We start from the raw sequence: 19,678 nt of genomic DNA, 5'->3' as shown, positions 1-19,678 counted from the left end.
CAGACGAGGACCCAAAGCGGGCGTCCGCCGGTCCCTTCCGTGCAAAGCTCAATTTTTATGACCGCGCGGACTCAATCTGTTTCAAATGTGATACTGTATGCTTGCCTATGAAACCGCAAAAGTCCGCGGACAGTGCGCGCGGAGTCAAATCCACTCACAGTATGCGCCGACAGCCTCTCTCCCTCCCTCTCTCTCTGTCAGCGCCGCGCGCACACACACACGGAGCGTCGCGTCGGAGCGGTGAAGTGAAACAACAACCTGCAGATCACCTGAGTTGACGTGAACTGCGCTCGTGGTTACCGAGTCAGATCAATAAATAGGCTTTATGCACAGCTCCACTACTTCCTGAGCTCAAACAGGCTCCTTTCCTTCCTGTCTTACATTATTGGACAAACTGATGAATCCAGGTGTGTCTGACAGTTGTTGTGACTACTGAGGTCAGAGTCAGACACACCTGGATTCATCAGAGTGGGCTCGGCATAAAGCCTGGTGTCAGAGCAGCTAAATAGCTAAATATTTGTCTACAACCTGTTCAAATAACTAGAAAGACTAAAGCCTCATGATTGACACATTTTAGAGCTGATGTATGGTAGAAAAAAGACAACAGAAAACAACAGCAACAACAATGTAAATCAAATCAAACTGTGGATTATTGAACTGTTCCACCCTTAATGAACATTAAAGTGAACTCATGTCATCCTCCCAAACTGAACACATTCTCTGGTTTCTTCAGGATTCAGTCAGGATGCTGCTTGAACTGGCAGCGGCAGCAAAAAATACATATCGAGACGATATCGAGAATCGATCAATATGGAAAAACATATCGTGATAACGTTTTTTGCCATATCGCCCAGCCCTAATAGGTGGTCATTGCATGTAACGACAGAGAGCTGGACAGAGTGTGACATCAACATTCATTTTTAATGGCATGCAATCCCAGATTTGAGTCTGGAGTATCTTTTATAAATGAGCCACATGGTCGTGTAGTTTGTAGCTGTGACTGCAGTTAATGTTTTCTTCACAGTATGAGGTGGATAGAATAGCAGACAAAATGTATCAGGGTATAAATAAACACAAAGCCATTAGGTGCTTTAGTCATGTGATGAAAGCAATAAAACAGCAGAGTGTGTTTGCTGATCTGGGTCCAGTTTGTCTCCCAGCTGTTGCACATGAGCTCAGAGCTGTTTGAAACGTGAGCTCTGGAGTTTTAACAGTACGCAGAAACAACACCGGTGAAGATGTCATTATGTCACATCTGTGGCAAAAGCTCAACAGCTGGTTATAAGCAGTCACGCTCATGACGCACACACACACTAGTGAAAGAGGCTGAATTATTCAATTCTTAATATCTGAGTCACTGGTTTTACCCTGCAGCTGTGGTCAACACACACACACACACACACACACACACACGCATGCACATGCACACACTCTTCAACCCAAATACCTTTGGCAGCACTGTCCACACACACACCCACGGACACAGTAATTCGGCGTGACAGTAATTTGCTGATAACACTAGTCTACAGAGTCATCCACTGGGGGTGTCTACCTGTGTGTGTGTGTGTGTGTGTGTGTGTGTGTGTGTGTGTGTGTGTGTGTGTCCCTTCTGCTCTGAATGGTAGTAAGAGTGTTCTTCTCCATCAGTGTCTCTCTGATCTTCTCCCTCTGATTCTATTGTTCCTTTTACTTTCTGACCATCTAACCAGAATCTGACTTAGTCTTTTCTGCCCCGTCACCTTCAATAAGAGAGGACACACACACACACACACACACACACACACACAGAGTGCAGCAGTGGTGTGTAGGGAGGGGGCGGGGGTAAAAATAGAACAGGTCTCCTTACGCATGATGGGCTAATGAAGTAGAGAGGGAGGAGGAGAGAAGGCTGGAGAGAGGTGTGTGTGTGTCTGGTGTGTGTAAATGTCAGAGAGGCATCACATGCAGACGCCGTGCAGGAAGAAAAGACAAAAGTAAAAACTAGCATTGTGATACAGAGAAGAGGACGGAGCTGATGTGACTCCACATAAGAAGAGCAACACTGTCTGACTGTGGGGTCGTCATCGTCATATCACGGCGGCTACGGCCGCGTCGTCACGCTCTCTTTTTTCGATCTTCTCGTCAGCTCCAAACTCACTCGTCTGCACCTCGGTCACGGACTACAGTCTGCTTTTCTACACAGCATCAATTAAGTGTTTTTCAACCTTGGGGTCGGGACCCCACATGGGGTCGCCTGGAACTCAAATGGGGTCGCCTGAAATGTTTAGTAATTGATTTTTTTTTTTTAACTAATCATTATCAGGGCTCCAGACTGTCCCTAATTGGTAGCATTTTGCCCCTAAATGTTGAGACAGTGCAAATACATTTCTGATCTACTTGCACATGTGCAACCAGTGAATTTGCCATTTTTTGTTAACACTGGTGAAATGTGAAAGGGGCGACTTAATAAACCTGAAATCTGGCATTATAGGTGACAGAACAATGTATGTGAGGAGGATCATGAATAAAAAGAAAATGTGAATATTTGCTTAACAAGTTGATTTAAGTGGTGAGAACCCCTGAATTTTCTGCTTGTGCTCCTAAAATTTGAAGTTAGGGGCCACTGTGCTACTAGTAAAAAAATGTTAGTCTGGAGCCCTGATTATTCTTTTTTAAATTATAATTAGGCTTAAACAACTGTATTATACTATATACTACTATACTAACGATACTTTAACTTTCTCAAATATGAATTGAGTTTAAATAAAATGCAGCACATAAAAATATCTGAGCTGGCACATCTTGATTGATGGCCGCCATCACATGATGATGATGATGACGTGATTGCAGGGTCGCCAGAAATGTATGATAGGGTCATGTAGGGCTGCACAATTAATCGAATTTTAATCACGATCACGATTTTGGCTGCCACGATTAAATTAAGATGATCGTCACGATTATTAACATGTAAAAAAACGGGCTGTGCTGTATATCAAATCAAGCGCTTTCTCAACCAATAGTCCGCCAACCACCAGGGGGCGAACGAGAGGTCAGGCCTCCATGAAGCTGCCTAACTAACAAGCGAGCGCATCCTCCCTTTACATGTTGTTTACAGTCCAGAGTGTGTGTCCCGGCCGGTCAGTCGGCACCTTCAGATGCTGCTGTACTGTGTCACCTTCTGCGCCCGGTGTTACGTCTCACTCATAGACTGTATGGATCTCACTCTGCAGTGAGAGTGAGACGATGTCGGCAGCAGACGGTGACAGTAGACATGACGTGTGTCTGTGTCTGGTCAGTCAGCACCTCAGGCTGTCTACTGTCGCCGTCTCGCTCTGGATCGGATCGAGGTCGGGCTGCGGGGTGGTCTCGAAGCTGGACCGAGACCCCGTCACCCCACGCGGCCGTTTTGGTGTTAATTACATACGTCGTGTAAATAAAACGTTCCGACCGTGATCATAACGGCCGGTAACAGCGATCTATGGCCGTTTTGGTGGCAGCACAGTTGAGCCAGGCCGACCTGCTGGACGCTGCCTGTGTGAAAACACTTGGTCTGTTCATTAAATGTTTTTAATTCGTTCTAAATTGCTGCTGAACCACCCGTGCTGAGCTTTGGTCCATGCTAGACAGACTCTTGCCCACACATCTGTGTATCATTGATGGCAAAAAATTAAGTTTTACCTACATTTCAGAGCCTGTACTTTCTTACTTTTATTTGAGTAAAGGAGTTGAATCAGCAGCTACTTCTACCAGATTTATTTTTTATTTTTTGTTTTTTACACAAGTATCTGTATACGCTACTGTACAGAATGACATCTCTGCACTCTGCAATGGCATTTATTTTTCGCTAGCCCTTTGTCTTGGGTAAATTTTATTTTAGGCTATTATTTATTTTTATTTTACGTTTTATTTTGAACTGAAAGCCTTGTTCACATAGCCTATTGTTAGTTTCAAATAGAAAGTGCAATAAAAACATGTTTTATCCAACATAATGTATAATCGTGATTAATAATCGTGATTTCAATATCGACAAAAATAATCGTGATTATCATTTTGGCCATAATCGTGCAGCCCTAGTCATGAGCCAAACAAGGTTGGGAACCACTGATTTAACTCACATGAAAGAGTAACAACAGTCTCAGTATGGATTAGTGGACGCTGTTGTCGGTGTGTTTTTAAATTTAGCAGGTTTGATTCTCTTGTCGGAAGTCGCGCTCACGACTCTTCCAGCAGTGACAACGCTCTAGCCAATCAGAGGAAGGCAGTCGGCTGACGTCACTTTTAGTATCGCTTCGGCTCGCTTGAAACCAGGGCCGAGGCGTTACCAAAAAAGTACCAGGTACTAGGGGCTAGTGGAAAAGCAAAAAAAAAAACGAGTAGAGCCGTGCCGTACCGCGCTAGGTGACACTGTTATTATGAATCTGGTCCAGATGAATTTTAATCCAAATTATTTGTCCCAGAGTGTGAAACAATGGATTCAATCTTTAAACAGGTTTGCTACTGCAGCTCACACACTGTGTTTCTCAAGCAATGAGTGTGTGTGTGTGTGTGTGTGTGAGTTGGCATGGGGTCGATGTTGGTCACGGTCACTTTGGCCTGTTTAAACCGGCCTCTCTCTACAACTGTTTAACACCGACAACCTTGTTCTGCCCCTCTCACAACTTTCTAACTCTCCCTCTCCTCTCCTCTTCTCTCCATCCCTCTTTCAATCTCTCTCTCTCTCTGCTCCAACCCAGGGCGCCTCTTTGGTTTTTTTTTCCACTAAATCTCTGCACTCATCTCTCTCCTCTCTCAATCCCTTTCTTCCGGGCCCCTTTCAATCCCCTCCAATCGCCCACTCGCATTATCTCCCCCTGAAGCCCCTCCTTCCCCCCTCTTCTTCCCACAGCCCACATAAACAATAGCAGTGGCATTATTACAGCCTATCTTCATGTATACTCAGATCAGATGTACACATTGAGCAGTTTATGGCAGGAAACCGGTCTGTCCAACATCTCCTCCACAGTGAGTAGACGCCGTCATCACAGGGCAGGATTCCTGTACGTCACTTAGCTCCAACAGCGGGGTCAAACCTGGGTTAAATGTGCTGTTAGCAGACCTGACTCATAAACTCAGCTCTGGTACGAGAGGAGTTGGACCATCATCAGATGTCATGTGTTTTGTTTGAGTGAGTGAGTATGGAGGAAAGTTGTTAACTTGGACCACTTTGCAGTCAATTAGTAGCAATCAAGTAAAATGTTCCTATTAATCCAGAGGGAGAAGCCTGCACGTTCACGATAAATCATCACACAGCCAAATAAAAGAGAGAGATCTTTCCCTCCATCTGCTTCTGTCACATTTCATCATCTCATTATGTGTACATTTACATATCTGCAAAAAACTTAGACTGAAAGAGGAAAGCTGTTTATTTTTTTTAGTTTATCTTCAGTATTTTTTTTAAAAACTTGATCATTTCCATTTGTCAATTTATCTGTTTATATCGTGTGCTATCAATGAGTGGATGTTGCACACGGCTGTCACGTCATATAAAAGATTGACTTTTTGTATCATTAAAGCTTTATTTAACTAACTTATGTAACTAGCTTTTACAGCTTTATCCCACAAGCCAGCAATTGTCAGCTGATTACATGCTACACATGAATGAAATAATGAATGAATTGATGAGCGTGACTAATGTCCTTACCTATCGTTGTTTCTCTTGCCCCTGCTATCCTTCCCTTCACTCCTTCTCACCGCCCGTTTCTCCTCACTTCCTCTTTGCTCTTCTTTCTTTCAATCTTCAATCTTTCGGTGCCTTTTTTTTTTTGAACTCCAGCCTATCGCTCTCTGTCCGTGCTCCTTCCCTTCACTTCCCACCTCTTAGCAAACGCCTGTCCTACAAACTGTCATTGCCATTTTCTCTCCTTCATCCTCTCCGTCTCCGTCAGAGCTCTGCCTCCCCCGGGACGAGCTCGCGCTCACAGAAACCAGGGCAGAAAACCAGAGAGAACAGAGAGGGGTTGGGGGAAGAAGAGTGAGTGAGAGAGAGAGAGAGGTGGAAGATGGATGGAGAAAGGAGAAGAGAGATGGAGACCCCACCCACTGTGCCAGATTCCTAATGGACACACACAGAAGAGAAATGGAAACAACACTTCCTCAGCTCTTTTCATGTCATCCAAAAGGATGATAGTGTGGGAATCACTCCTCCTTTTTTCAACTGCTCTGTTATCTTCACTTCATTCTCTCAAAGTATTAATCAGAAACAGATCTTTCTCTCCTGAACATTTCAACTTTCTTAAACAATCATTTCCAACTGCAACACCAGGCTCATTTTCCTGTTCTCTATCCCTCAGAGAATCTTCGTAACACTGAGCCATTACATCATTGCTGCGTGTTTTTGGCCTGAAAATATTAAAAACAGCTCCATTTTACATCCTGGAGGCAGCAAAAAAAAAATGAACAAGCAATTACAAAGAGCACATATTGGACAAAGGGTGTGTCTCCAGCTGGTTTTATGCTCATTTTCAATGCACATATAAGATAACCTGTGCAAAAAAAATAAAAAATCATCTAAATATGTTCACACTTGGGTGTAAAAGTTGGTGTGTTACTAAAAGCTGGACGCATCCAGAGGTAAATGGACTGTAAACGGGGACATGCAGGAATCATTTGTTTTAAATGTCAAACTTCCTGCTCCAGGAGACAAAACATCATGCAACCATCATATGGCTCCATGAGCAGACTGCAGTGGATTAATAAGAGGCACAACTTTTTCCATTATCCAACATGCTTTCTCTCTGTCCATGACTTTTCCATTCATTCCATTCATTTTCTACTTTTGAGGTTTGACTGGTGCTCTTTTATGACACTGTATTCTTTTTTACATTTTCATCTAGCTGGAGAATTAGCATCAACATGCATCAATCTGCTCATTTTCTGTAAAAAAAAATGACTAAATTCTCCATACAGACCATAATCCTATCCTCAACAGTTAGTGTTTCCTGTTTTTTTACCCGACACACCGTCACAAACACACACCACAGCTCCTCCACTTACAACTTTACTGCTGCCTGTCAGGGCTTTAGGGTTCATTGTCATGGCAACAACAACTTCACGACCTGGCCTGTAGCCAAGAGATAAACTTTTATGAGGGACAGACACAGGACTGAGAGCAGAAGTAAAAAAAAGAAGAAAAAAAGAAGAAGAGAGAGGGAATGGATAGAGATAAGATCCTAGCTTCAATGTGTAAATGAATGACAATTTTGATTTTTAAAACAAACATAAATACCCACCATCTCACTCTGTAGGGCAGATGGGGGGTAGGGATGGAGCAACTGGTTTCCATGGCAATGACATTCATGGACTACAACAATAAATCCCAGTGGAGACAAGAGATTACCACAGCAAAAATACAGATTAGTGGACGGGCATAGAAGTGACAATAGAGATTATGAGCGTGCCTAAACCCATTTCAGACCACATCAGATTTACAGCACATATTACATGGTGGACCGACGAGGACGAGGACTGCAGCAGCTACTGTTCTCCCATCTCATCCCTGACACAACACAACCCGGACAGCGCTGCTTGGATTACAACCCACAATTCAGTTCTGCAGCTTTAATGTTGTTTTTAGTCGACCCGGAATAAGCATTAGCTGCAGCCACCTTGACAAATCATCATGACATGATTTCCTCCATGATGTGGCAAGATACAGTGCTGCTGTGCATTTGATCAAAACCAAGAGAGGGGAACAACTATAAGCACAGCGTCGCCCCAGCAACACATCATCACACAGGCACCAGAGGGACCAATGGTGGACTTGTCACACAGCCAGGGGGTCAGAGAACAGTACAAACACTTTGTCTGATTGGTTCTTGCTGCATTTCATATCATTTCAACATTCATGGCGAGTGACACATGACCAAATAATTCAGGTGGGGAAGCAAGTTCACCACCCTTTGTACGCAATTAACAAGGAGGAGTGGATCCACACAAAAACAGACATCACAAAAGTCAAAAGGATTCATCATCAGGGAACTTTCATGTCTTCCATTGACGGGATTTTTAAACCGGTGACAGAAAAACCTGAAGGCCATTGGTCATTTTGACAGATTACAATCAACACCCCTGTCCGCATATTAATTAGTTATGTGGCTGTCATATTTCTGCCTTTTAGATCAGTCTGGGTGTTTATGGGTAAGTGTCATTGTTGTTAGCAGGAGGACTAGTTGTCCGTCATGACAGCAGACAGGCTGAGCCTCACTAACATCACCGTGCTGGATCCTCTGGTCCAGGTGGGGAGGGTTGGGGGTCGGGGTGCCAGCTTCAAATACTGGCACCACACGCTGTGGAATCTTTTCTTTCATGCCCTTATACATGCACAATTTAAAGCTTGTTCGGATGGATATTGCTATTGAATAGGTGTTCAAATTAAAATTTTAAATGAGGTGAAACAGACGACAGGATCTTTATGACCCTGTCAGTCAAAATGACAGACAATGAAAAAGTCTAACACAAGCTCTGCCTGTAACACTGTGTTAAAGGAATAGTTCAACATTTTGACAAATTCACCTATTGCCATCCCTATAGTCATAGCAGTAGGTTCATCAAACTCATCAAATACACAATCCAACAACTCCAAAACGCTCTGGTGGACAAGTTGTGACCTGCACATTCACCATGCTATGAAATAATCATGGAATTAACGCAAGGAGTTCCGAGTATTTGCTTCTTGTGTCATAATGTTACACGATTACACATGATTATTTCATAGCGTGTCAGAGCATTTTGGAGTTGTTGGATTGTGTATTTGATGAGTTTGATGAGGGACAGAGGACCTGTACCGTTCACCTCCATTGTGTTCACTGAGCAGCTCACGTCTCTGCCCCGCTGATCTCAAAACAACATGCACCAATAATTAAAGGTAATGAACCTACTGCTATGACTATACGGATTATGGCAATAGGCGATTTTGCCAAAATGTTGAACTATACCTTTAAATATGCATAACTACCACTTCATCACATCATTGTTCATGTCGTCGGCTGACACGCTCATCAATGCCGTGCGTTGAGAAACTTCTCATCTAGAGGTTATTTCTGACAGCTGGTGTGCAGTGGGTTCAAATAAGAGCAATGGAAATCGATTGGCTTTCACACAACTGAGACTAATGAATTAAAAACCTGGGCCTAAAAATCCTGCAGATCACGCTGGGACATCCCAAATGTTGAGCCCTGACGCAACAGGCTAACAGCTTTATCAACGACTCCAGCAACAGTCCAACAGCTGACAGCTACTGAGGCCCAGTTTGGTCTGAATACCCACACAAAGTGGGAGAATCCTAATCTGTGCTGTTCTCTTCTGCAAACTGTCCATCTGTCACGCAATGACACATACACACTTATATATGTACCAAACACATACACATATATTTACATATCAAATCCACAGATATGTGCACACACACCTAGATAAAGGGATGCTAAAACATATGTAAACATGTGCTCAGAGAATTAGCGTTAAATACACGACTGTAGCTATGAGTTCATGTTTTCAATCACACACACACACATACACCCTGCTGGTGTGAACATGCCTGTCCCTTTACACTGCACTCTGACCCTCACACTGAGGATTACACAGAGGATAATCCCTGTGCATGTTTGTGTGTCTGCCTGTCTGTCTGTCCATTCATCCTTTCATCTTACTCTGTCTGTCCTCCCATCTACACCTGACTCGAGCCACACCGACTCTCCCCGCTGTCTCTTATTGGCTGCCTTCAGTTTGTGCATACTAGTAAATGAAAGGTCAGCTTCCAGCCGGCAGCACCGTGTCGTTATTTCTCTGACTGTGTTATTAGTGTCGGCTCCAAAGTGTTATTGTCTGCTCTACTTCTGTTACACCACATTAGGACCCTCCATTCACTTCTATGCTGCTCGCCCTAACTTCCATTCTGCAGGGCCCCAATTCAAATCCATTACTGCTAATGTGCTAATAATGCTGTGGTGCTCTCTTACAATGGGTCAGCAAATAATGACTATTTTCATGACGGCTTCATCTGTCGCTTTTGTTTGGATGTGGTCACTTATTACACAGCAGCAAATTACAATAAATGCTCATCACGATGTTCAGGAGGACAGAATGAGTTCTTCATTTTGTCTTCTATCTTTTTTGAAATCATTTACTTTATATATCCATCACTCGAATTCTTCATTTTAATTATTATTTTGCTCTCTATGCACTATTTTATGAATTGATTTGTTGATTATTGATTCAGCTGAGAAACTGAGTTTCCTTTGGGATAAATAAAGTATTTATCTATCTGTCTATGTGTGTTTCTGAGTTATGTAAATTTCCGGCTTTGTGCTTGTATTTTCTGAATCTAGTCCAGAGCTTTTACCCTAGAGTGCTGTCAATAATTCAATCAATATTATCTCACATACTCCCTTAAAATACACATCAGAGTTATGATGATTGTCCTCTATCAGCGAACAATGGTGAATACAAAATGATGCAAGAAAATAAACTGCATTAACCATTGAAATTCAATAAAATGAAAATATATATTTGATCGGATTCTATCGCCGAGTTTCACTCTCTCTCTTTCAGGGTTTGTGTGTGTGCGTGTGTGTGTGAGAGAGAGAATAATGGGTCAGCTCATAACTACTATTGTTAACTGCTAAACTCCCCTATTCAGCGATTAAAGCAGTCAGGCGTGAGCGGCCCTGTCTGTGCGAGTGTGAGTGTGTGTGAGACAAAGAGTGAAAGTATGGGTGGGTCACCGCGGCGCACATGAGGAGATACTGTTCACCATGTGTGTGAGAGAGAGAGAGAGAGGGATTGAAAACACAGGAGGAAAAGAGAAGAAGAAAGCAGGCATTAGGCATTCTGGCAGTGGGTGTGGTGTTGCTATGGCGACGTGCATCCCATAGAGGGTGGTAGCAACAGGTGCTTTGGCAAAACAAATGACTTCATGGGCATCGGGGCTCGTTTTTAGAGCAGATGACGGAGCGAGAAACATCTGGATCATCAAGTATTGATTAGAACAGTTTTTCAATCTTGGGGTCGGGACTCCACGTGGGGTCGCCTGGAATTCAAATGGGGTCGCCTGAAATGTCTCGTAATTGATAATTTTAAAAAAAACACTAGTAAAAATATTTTATTATAATTATTATTCTTTTTAAAATTATGATAAAAAAAAAAAAAACACACAATCTTAAACAAATGTATTATATACTTTAACTTTCTCGAATATAAATCAAGTTCAAATGAATAAAAATATCTGAGCTGACGCATCTTGATTGACGGGGTCGCCAGAAATTTGTGATGTCAAAATGGGGTCACAAGCCAAAAAAGGTTGGGAACCACTGGATTAGAACAAACTGAAAGCTTTTCTGTTAGCAGACTGACTGATCACAAAGTGCAGAAGTAGGACTCACTTATACTGTAGCACATCACCTAGCAAACGTTTCCAAACTCCCAACCTTCACCCTGACTCTAAAAGTAGCCCTCCCCTGGTGAACAAACAAGATGTCCTGGTTTAGAGCATCATCCTGTTTTCTCCATCGCTGTGTTGTGTTGACACCCACTCACACCATCATGTGACAGCGCTGCAGCAACCGGCTCTTTCCCTCATTGATATGACCACAAGTATTTACTTAGGTATCAGTTAATGACCTCTGACCCCTAACCAGGAAACAGGAAGTGTGCCCTCTTCCTGTTTCCCCTGGTTACTGTATCTTTATCATCAATTTTCATGTTTAACAGCGTGTGTGTGTGTATCTGTCTCCTTCATTAGAAATCTGTCAACATAAAAACAGGAAATGACTACATAAGAACATCTGTCCAATCCTGCTCTTCAGTTGTGTTCTCTGACCAATCATGAGGAAAATTACATCAGTGTTTCCCACACATGTCAGCAGGTCAACAATAGAGAGGCGGAGTCTGGTCTGGTCTGCTATATTTGCCTACCTGTGTTTGACTAGCATCTGAAACTTAAAGGGATATTTCAACATTTTGGCAAATTCGCCTATTGCCATAATCCCTATAGCCTTAGCAGAAGGTTCATTACCTTTAATTGTCAGTACAAGCTGTTTTGAGATCAGCTGGGCAGAGACGTGAGCTGCTCAGCTAACGCTACAGAGGCTCGCGGCATTTCCATGTTTCCCTCATCAAACTAAATACACAATAAAACAACTCCAAAACACTCTGGTGGTGGACAAGTTGTGACCTGCGGCGGCGGCGGTGGCGACAACTGGTGAGAACTGGTGTCAAAAAGGAAAAAAGGAAGAAAAAAAAAACTTAGATTACCATGGCAACGAACAAAGCTTCGAAGCTTCAAATTTTTTGGGTCAGCCCTAATAATGAACCTACTTCTAAGACTATAGGGATTATAGCAATAGGCAAATGTCGAAATATCCCTTTAATGCAATTTCTTTATTGCATCTTTATAAAGGCTAGAATTTGTTTTTTACATTATCCTGCCCATGCTGTGGATAGAAGATGAAACAATGATGAAACTTCTCTCATTAGTCTTTCAATGCTTCAGATTCATAGTTTGTTGCCTTATGAACATCTGCCGTTTGCACTTTATTTACAAATGCAAGAAAATGTGCATCTGTTCCATGAAAACCAGACACCATGGCAGTGTCCAGCATCCCTCCCTACTCTCTAGTTACAGACAGAGAACTTTATTACCCCGTTGAGAAATTGCAGAGTTGCAAAAACTGCTAGGGTCCACTCAAGAATTTCACAATGAAATAAAAAGAAGTGTGTCCACAGCCTGTACACCGCTTTCCAAAAATGGAACTGTTGTGCAACTCTCCTGTCACAGTGATGATGCAAAATAATGATGAGATAGTGTAGCAGCTCACTACCGAGGTCTGTGTTTGGAGTTAGTTACTGAGTGAACACGGAACTGATTTCAGTCACAGCATTCACAGGCCCATTACCAGCTAACTAGCTAACTTTGTTAGCATTATGGCATCATTCAGGTTAAATGCATCAGCAGGTGCATTTTTATCAGTTAGCTAACCCGACCAGTCAGCCACAGTCTGCTGATTGTCCCGCTGACATGAAACAAAAACGGATCCCTGCTGATTAGTAGTAATGTAACTATTATGAATGACCATCAGGAGCATGCAGTGACTTGTTGACTAGTGGCTAATGATGAACTCCTAGACTAGAAACTACTAGAAACCAGGGAAATATGGTGACGGTGAGGAATACTGGAAATGTGGCAGGCAGAACACTGCCTAGGGGAAAATAACAGAAGCTAATGGAAGTGGAATAAAATATTTCTTCCTAGGCTGCACCTTAATTATCTCTAAGTGTTATTTATTCATGTGTTCAGTTCCTGCGTTGACTTGCCTGAAAACCTTTTAATATACTTCATCAGTGCTGGAGCTCCACGGCAGCCCTGTATGTTTCTGGTCTGTGGGAAAGACTCTTGTCCACTGACCCTGCAGTCTGTCTGCATCTCCCCCTCACTCTCACACACACACACAGTTCACTGGGTTCTTTACACACTTTGCAAAATGTTGTACAAACTTCACTGTCTCTCAAAAACAACTAATGAGAGTAAGTTATCAAGTTTAGTCTCTGTGTCAGCCATGTTGGTCCAGACACTCCTCTCACTTCCTTTTCCCCCCTGTGATTCCTCTCCTCTTATTCACCAGCTTTTTATTTGACAGGTTGAATGAGTGAATAGTCAACACACGATTAATGAATTTAATTAATTAATTGTTCAATAAATAAACACATGAATGAATCCACCAATCACACAATAAAACAATGAATGAAAGAATAAATTAACGACCAATGAAAATCAGTCTTTGCTTATTATTTAACAATAATAACCACAGCATGGTTTCTCGTGGCTGTTGTGCATCTTATGGTTAGGTTTTGGGGATTTTCTAGCCATTTACAGCCAAACAAACCTAAACTTGTGAAAAACCACAAATAACATCTTTTATAGATGTCCCGCTCATTTTCCTACAAATTATTTTTATGTATGGGATTGTTGTGGAGATGTTACGTTCTTGGTCTGACAGATTGAAACCACGACATGAGCGCTTGTTGTGTTGACGGACCGCGGTGCCGTCTGAGGATGTGGAGCCTCAGGAGACGAAGGCCCGGCCCGGTCCTGCTCTGTCCAGCCTCTCTCTGTGAGAATGTGACCCGATGCTGATTAATCTGTTTTTAACTATGTTTGGCCTCCCGCCAGAGCCACAGGCCCGAGCTCTCTCCCTCTGTTTTTCATTCTGTCGTCTCTTTCAGAGCTGCACACTTGCTGAGACAGGCAGTGTGCCCATAGTAGATCCTCTCATTTGATAAAAAAAAAATCATTCATGCTCATATTTAGAATTTAAATGTGTTGTAAAACTTTTACTCTACTCAAACCTCGAGAGATAACTATTATCCTGCTTTTTATGCTCTATTGTTTTCTCATTTACATTTTTTGGCATTTCGCAGACCTCCATTATTCATCCGTTACATCTCTATCCCTCTTTCACCCTCCTCCCCCCCTCCTCTCAGTGGCTGTAATAAGCTGAGCACTGCACTACAGTTTCCATTCATCCATGCCTCTCTGATCTTCTCTGTGTGAATCCCGACCCTGCTCTGAAAGCAACAGGCTAATACTCTGTGCTCACGGCTGACTGCTACACTGTACAACATATACCTTAGTAATTGTTGTGACTGTGCCCCAGATGAAAGCCTTGAATGGTGCTGTGTGGTTACAACCACCTTCACAGACTGGAACACAGCAAACACAATGGATTCAACTGGATTTGGCGACTTTCAGCTTTGCAGGATGATTTTTTTCTGTACGTGCTACTTTTCTAAAAAACAAAACAAAAAAAAAACACACACACACACTCACACCTGTCAATCACACTGATGTGACACAGTGGGACTGTCTGCATGTGTCTGAGCTGATGTGACGTTTTTTACTCCTGTTGATAGCACAGGGTCTCACTCTCTCTCTCTCTCTCATACACACACACACACAGGGATGTTCCCATAGCCTTTCCGAATGGTTAAGCAATATCTCTCACTCTCTCTGTCGCTCTCACTCAGTCTCTCTTTCACTCTTACTCCACTTCCTCTCCATTTATTTCTGCCTTCCCTCCTTTTTTCCTTTGGTCACTGCATCACCACTTTTACATTTTCCTATTTTTTCCTCTCTGCATCTCCCCCCCCTCACCCTTCAACAAGAGGGAGCAAGGAACAAAGATCATATGAAATGCCGTGTTTTCTTTTGCAAAAAAAAGTGATGAGGAAATCAACAGTGCACCTGTTTCATCTACAGTAAATTACTGTAATTCTACTGTCATCTCCATTCTCCATTTTTATTGCTACTTCCTCCTCCTTGTGTTCATTTACAGTGTTTAAGACAAAGTTCAGACTGGGAGGAGCCAACCTACTACAAACACGCTCAAAAAGCATCATTTCATAACATTCAAAAAAACGAACCAAGAGACTAGAAATGACAACGGCAATGTACAGAAGAAAAACCAAAAGGTGCTCTCATTCTAGCTAAGCCAGACTTAGTTCCAGCTTCCTTTAATGAGCAGATTCTCCCACCAGAACAACCAATTAAGGCTTCTCATTAGTGGGTTTGACAGAGCTGCTACTGTTCTACACATCCTGGGAGTCTGAGAATGAACATGGCGCTGATGATTATAGATAAACTATACACACAGAGAAAGGCCTGACAGGAAGCAGAGTCACATACAGTGTGTACTCACCGCAGTGTGTATAGACTCTTTCTGCTAGAAAAATGAGTCCAGTACAAATGCTCAGATGCATCTGCATCTATTCTGTGGCCATATATATTTTTATCTGTATAGAGTTTCTGATCAGATGGTAACCTATACTGAAGTGGTTTTTCTTGTACTTGGCTGAAAGTGCACCTTGATGAGCTGCCCTACCAGGTAACCTGAAAACCTGTAACACAATACAATAAAGTACAATAGGCCTGTAGAAAAGAATGTCTTTGTGAGACCTACAATGTTCAATCGCTGCTGAGACTGTGTAAAGAGAAGTGTTTGGTCTACAGTCTGTGCTGAACTGCATTATTGACTTATGTTTTGATTGTTGAGACTTCCTGTACACTTCCCATTAAGTTGTTTTGTTTTTGTTTTCTTTTTCAGTATATTTTGGGGGGGCTTGAATGGATAGGACAGTAGAGAGAAAGGAAATGACAACATGCAGCAGAGGGCCACCAGTGGAATCATACTATTCATTTTCTTGCTCTGACACTTGTTTATGTTTTTCCTTTCTTTGCTTTAAACCAAAATTCAAGCAAGATACAGAAATACCACAGCCTTCTGTGCTGGACACATACATCTACCCATTATATCTATATACTGTGCTCATGTATGGTATTTCTTGAATGTAAAAGAAATAGAACAAAACAACAATGTATTACCAAACCAAAGCAAAAACGTGGTAGGACCCAAGCATGGATCTTGTGAACTATTCCACCACTGACATTACTGTAGCTCACAAGATGATGATCGTTTCATAACTTGTTCAGTTCCTCTAGGTTTCAACCTCAGCTCCTATAGAGAGGTTTATGTCAGAGCATCACCCCTTGGATTAGCTTTTAAGTTTATAGTCCAGTTCTATATCCAACATTAGCATGGAGCTGTCATGACAAACAGATTTTAGCGGTTTACCTGAAACCAAAACACAATCTGTTATTTTTAGCTGGCATGTTCAAGTCCTTCTATCCTATGCAACTGTTACAATGAGAGAAAACATATAGTCAAGGTATAAAGTACACCAACAGTGTCTTTGACTCTGTCCCTGCCCTCCTGTCCTCCATTTCTACCTCACCTACCTACCCTGTCCTCCAAGGAGAAGGGACAAGTAGTCCATTGGCCCCGAGGCCGAGCTGTGCTGATTAAGATGACAAGTACTGGCCACACAGACACAAAGTTAGAGGTGAATTTAAGGGTGATTGTTAGTAAGTAGTGCAATGCCAGGGTCCCTACTACTGTCAGCCTCAAATCAACCACTGACACCGATCAGGACCAGATTAAACAGAAACCGCTTCAACATTACCTGACTCCACCACCATAATGAACTGATTAAACGCACTGAAATTAAATTTGTTTATGTAATTACTGTGTTTGCCAACTGCCACTGACTTTTAACACGTCAACACAATCTCACCTCAGTTTGTTGGCCTGCCTATTATATCTGCCTGAGAACTACTGGGGCGCTCGCCTTCTGTCAGAGTGTGACTTCAATGAGCCGGCGTGGGAAACACAACCTGTAAGGTACCGTGTCATGTCAGCAGTACAGTCAGAAGGTGAGACATCTCATCAGAGGTGGGAGTAGCCATGATAATCTGAAGCAAAATTAATTCAGGTCATTTAAAATCCACGTTAAAAAATCAATCCTTTACTGCAGTAATGTGCCATGCTAAGCATCATCATCAACAAGCATCTGATGTAGCTTATAAAGAAAAATATTTAAATATAGATTGCAAATGGTAAATTAAAGTGTCTTCCTTTTTTATTCATATCCATACGAATTCAACCCCCATCTTTTCTTCATGGTCATTTCCTATCTCATGTTCCACTTTACCAACACAGTAACACAGGACACTTCATTTAAAATCAGTGCACAAACAACAGCCAGAGGAGTCTGGATTTCCCCAACATGAGACCATATGTGGAGAGTGGAGACCATCCCAACTCTGCTCCTGGACACAGGGAACTTAGGGAACATAGAAACCCACCACCACATCTAACGGTGTAACGTTAGATCAGATGTAGTAGTGTTTCCCAGCAGCCCCATGCTTCCTCTCCTCTCTCCCCGTTTACCTCAGCAGCTACATAAAGTGGAGGCGGATGTTTGAACAGTGTTTTAAAAACGTAACGTAACGTTAGCATGGCCAAACGGTGAACCCACCGTCAACGTAACGGTAGACTTCACCCCCACCAGGAAATAAGCCTCTAACGTTAACGTTACCTGCACCACCGTCCACCGCTCGGTTCATTTGGCAAACAACTTCATAAACACGTGAGTGGAGCCGAAGCTAACTTAACTACGCCCGTGAAACCTGGGATGCTAACTTAACCGCTGGAGCGCGGCGGGATGTGAAGGTAGTGGAGAGATGATAACAGGATAACATGGAGAAGAAGAGGCGCCATGAACACATCGGAGGTTTGACTGCGACCAGAGTAACGGACCTCACACAGCACCGTGCTGTTTGTTTGACTGCGTTAAACAGCTTCTACTCACTGTGGCTGTCAGTATATCTTTAGGAACTATTTATTTACCGAAACACATGTTTGTATTAAAACGCAAAATTCCCACAAAGCGTTGGACCCGGCGGTCGCTCATGTATAAATCACGTGATTTAAAATGAGGTAAATTCAAACGTTACCTGTTAATATTTCCAACGATGAGTGTGGGGAACGTGTCCAAACGTGGCCTGTCGCTCCGGTCTCTTCCTAAAATACCGTCCGTCTGTCTCAGCCTCCTAAAATCTCACTACGGTCTGCACCGACAATCTGGACGAGGCTCAAAAGCAGACGTGTCCGTCATCCCTAAGCCCCGCCCCATACAGTGGAAAACATCTTTTAGCCGCCTCTGATTGGCTCGGAGGGATTACTGTATTAGATATTGAGCTGTGATTGGTCGTGTGCGCTGTCAGTCCTCGTTGGAGGGAGGGTCGATGCAGATGTGGCAGCGGCAGTGTGGCGAGGCGGCTCCCTCTAGAGGTCAGACCGGGTCACTACAGCCTGAAGATGGCCTGTCCAGTTATTTCTGCAGTTTCAGTCCAGATGTTTGTTCTGGCCAGTGGCCACTCTTCTCTTCCACTATCAGAAGATTTCAATAAATCCAATTTAGGTTTTATAATCTAAGGTTAAATGTTCCTTTTAACTGAAAACAACTTAAACTCAATTTGTTATGAAACCTGATCACGCTGGTTTCTTTTAAATATTTTGTTGTTGATCATATGTTTTTGTAGTGTTGTCATTTGTATTCTTTTTCTTAAAAAACAACAACTTTTTTTTACCATCCCTATAGACATGATCTATTTTTATTTAAAGAACATTACAACTGTTGATAATTGATTATGTGATTATGACTTCTTCCTCACTCAGTCATTCTGTCCATCCTCAACTCATTCTTTCTCTCACATACAGACACACACAAAGGACAGACTGGTCATTGTATTACATAAGGCAGGGCAACTTCCACTGTGCACGCGCGTGCACTCACTTCTTACATACCCACACCCAGATTACAGAAGCTCAACTAATTGGCTTATAGTGTGAGGCAGCGTGTAGATCTACAAAAGTGGAGGAGTAAACAACCACATAATGGCAACACTAACGTTTAGTAGACTAATACAAAAAAAATATACAGAAGAGATTTTAATGAGTAAAATAGAAATATTACAATATTTTTGTGATGTAAAATTACAGCAACACAACATTTTGCTGCTCGATGTGGATCCAAGTTCATAAACAGAGTTAGTACTGTGCGTGTGTTTCAGTGGACTCACCACAAGCAGAGCAGCGTGGATCCAGCAGAGCAGCAGACCACAGCAGGCCAAGGGAGCGTGGACACACAAACACAGAGGGAGGGAGGGTGTAAGAGAAAACCAGACATTGCTTTAACTGCAGGCCTTAGTTTAAATGATCAACATGTTTATTTCATGAGCTGCAACATCAGCATCCCCCAGTAAGATTTA

General features: G+C 42.6%; 1 protein-coding gene across 23 annotated transcripts in view; it reads right to left on the bottom strand.

The window, feature by feature from the left end:
- Nucleotides 1-19,678, bottom strand: part of epb41l2 (erythrocyte membrane protein band 4.1-like 2) — a 65,362-nt gene that overhangs the window by 43,193 nt on the left and 2,491 nt on the right. For 20 of the 23 annotated variants that reach the window (XM_085771428.1, XM_085771433.1, XM_085771449.1 and 17 more), the window contains exon 1: nt 18,362-18,550. The exons of 2 other annotated variants lie outside the window; for them this stretch is intronic. The gene's annotated coding sequence lies outside the window, so the exon portion shown is untranslated. Of the gene's footprint in view, nt 1-5,659; nt 5,928-18,361; nt 18,551-19,678 lie in introns of those variants that run through there. One more of the 23 variants, XM_085771429.1, reaches the window with a different exon arrangement.

This window comes from Trachurus japonicus, chromosome 24, assembly GCF_045865225.1.
Source record: "Trachurus japonicus isolate A0001 chromosome 24, Traja_1.0".
In the NCBI taxonomy this organism is placed as follows: Eukaryota; Metazoa; Chordata; class Actinopteri; order Carangiformes; family Carangidae; genus Trachurus; species Trachurus japonicus.
The sequence above is the reverse complement of the archived record's forward strand: the minus strand, read 5'-3'. Positions and strand labels throughout refer to the sequence as shown.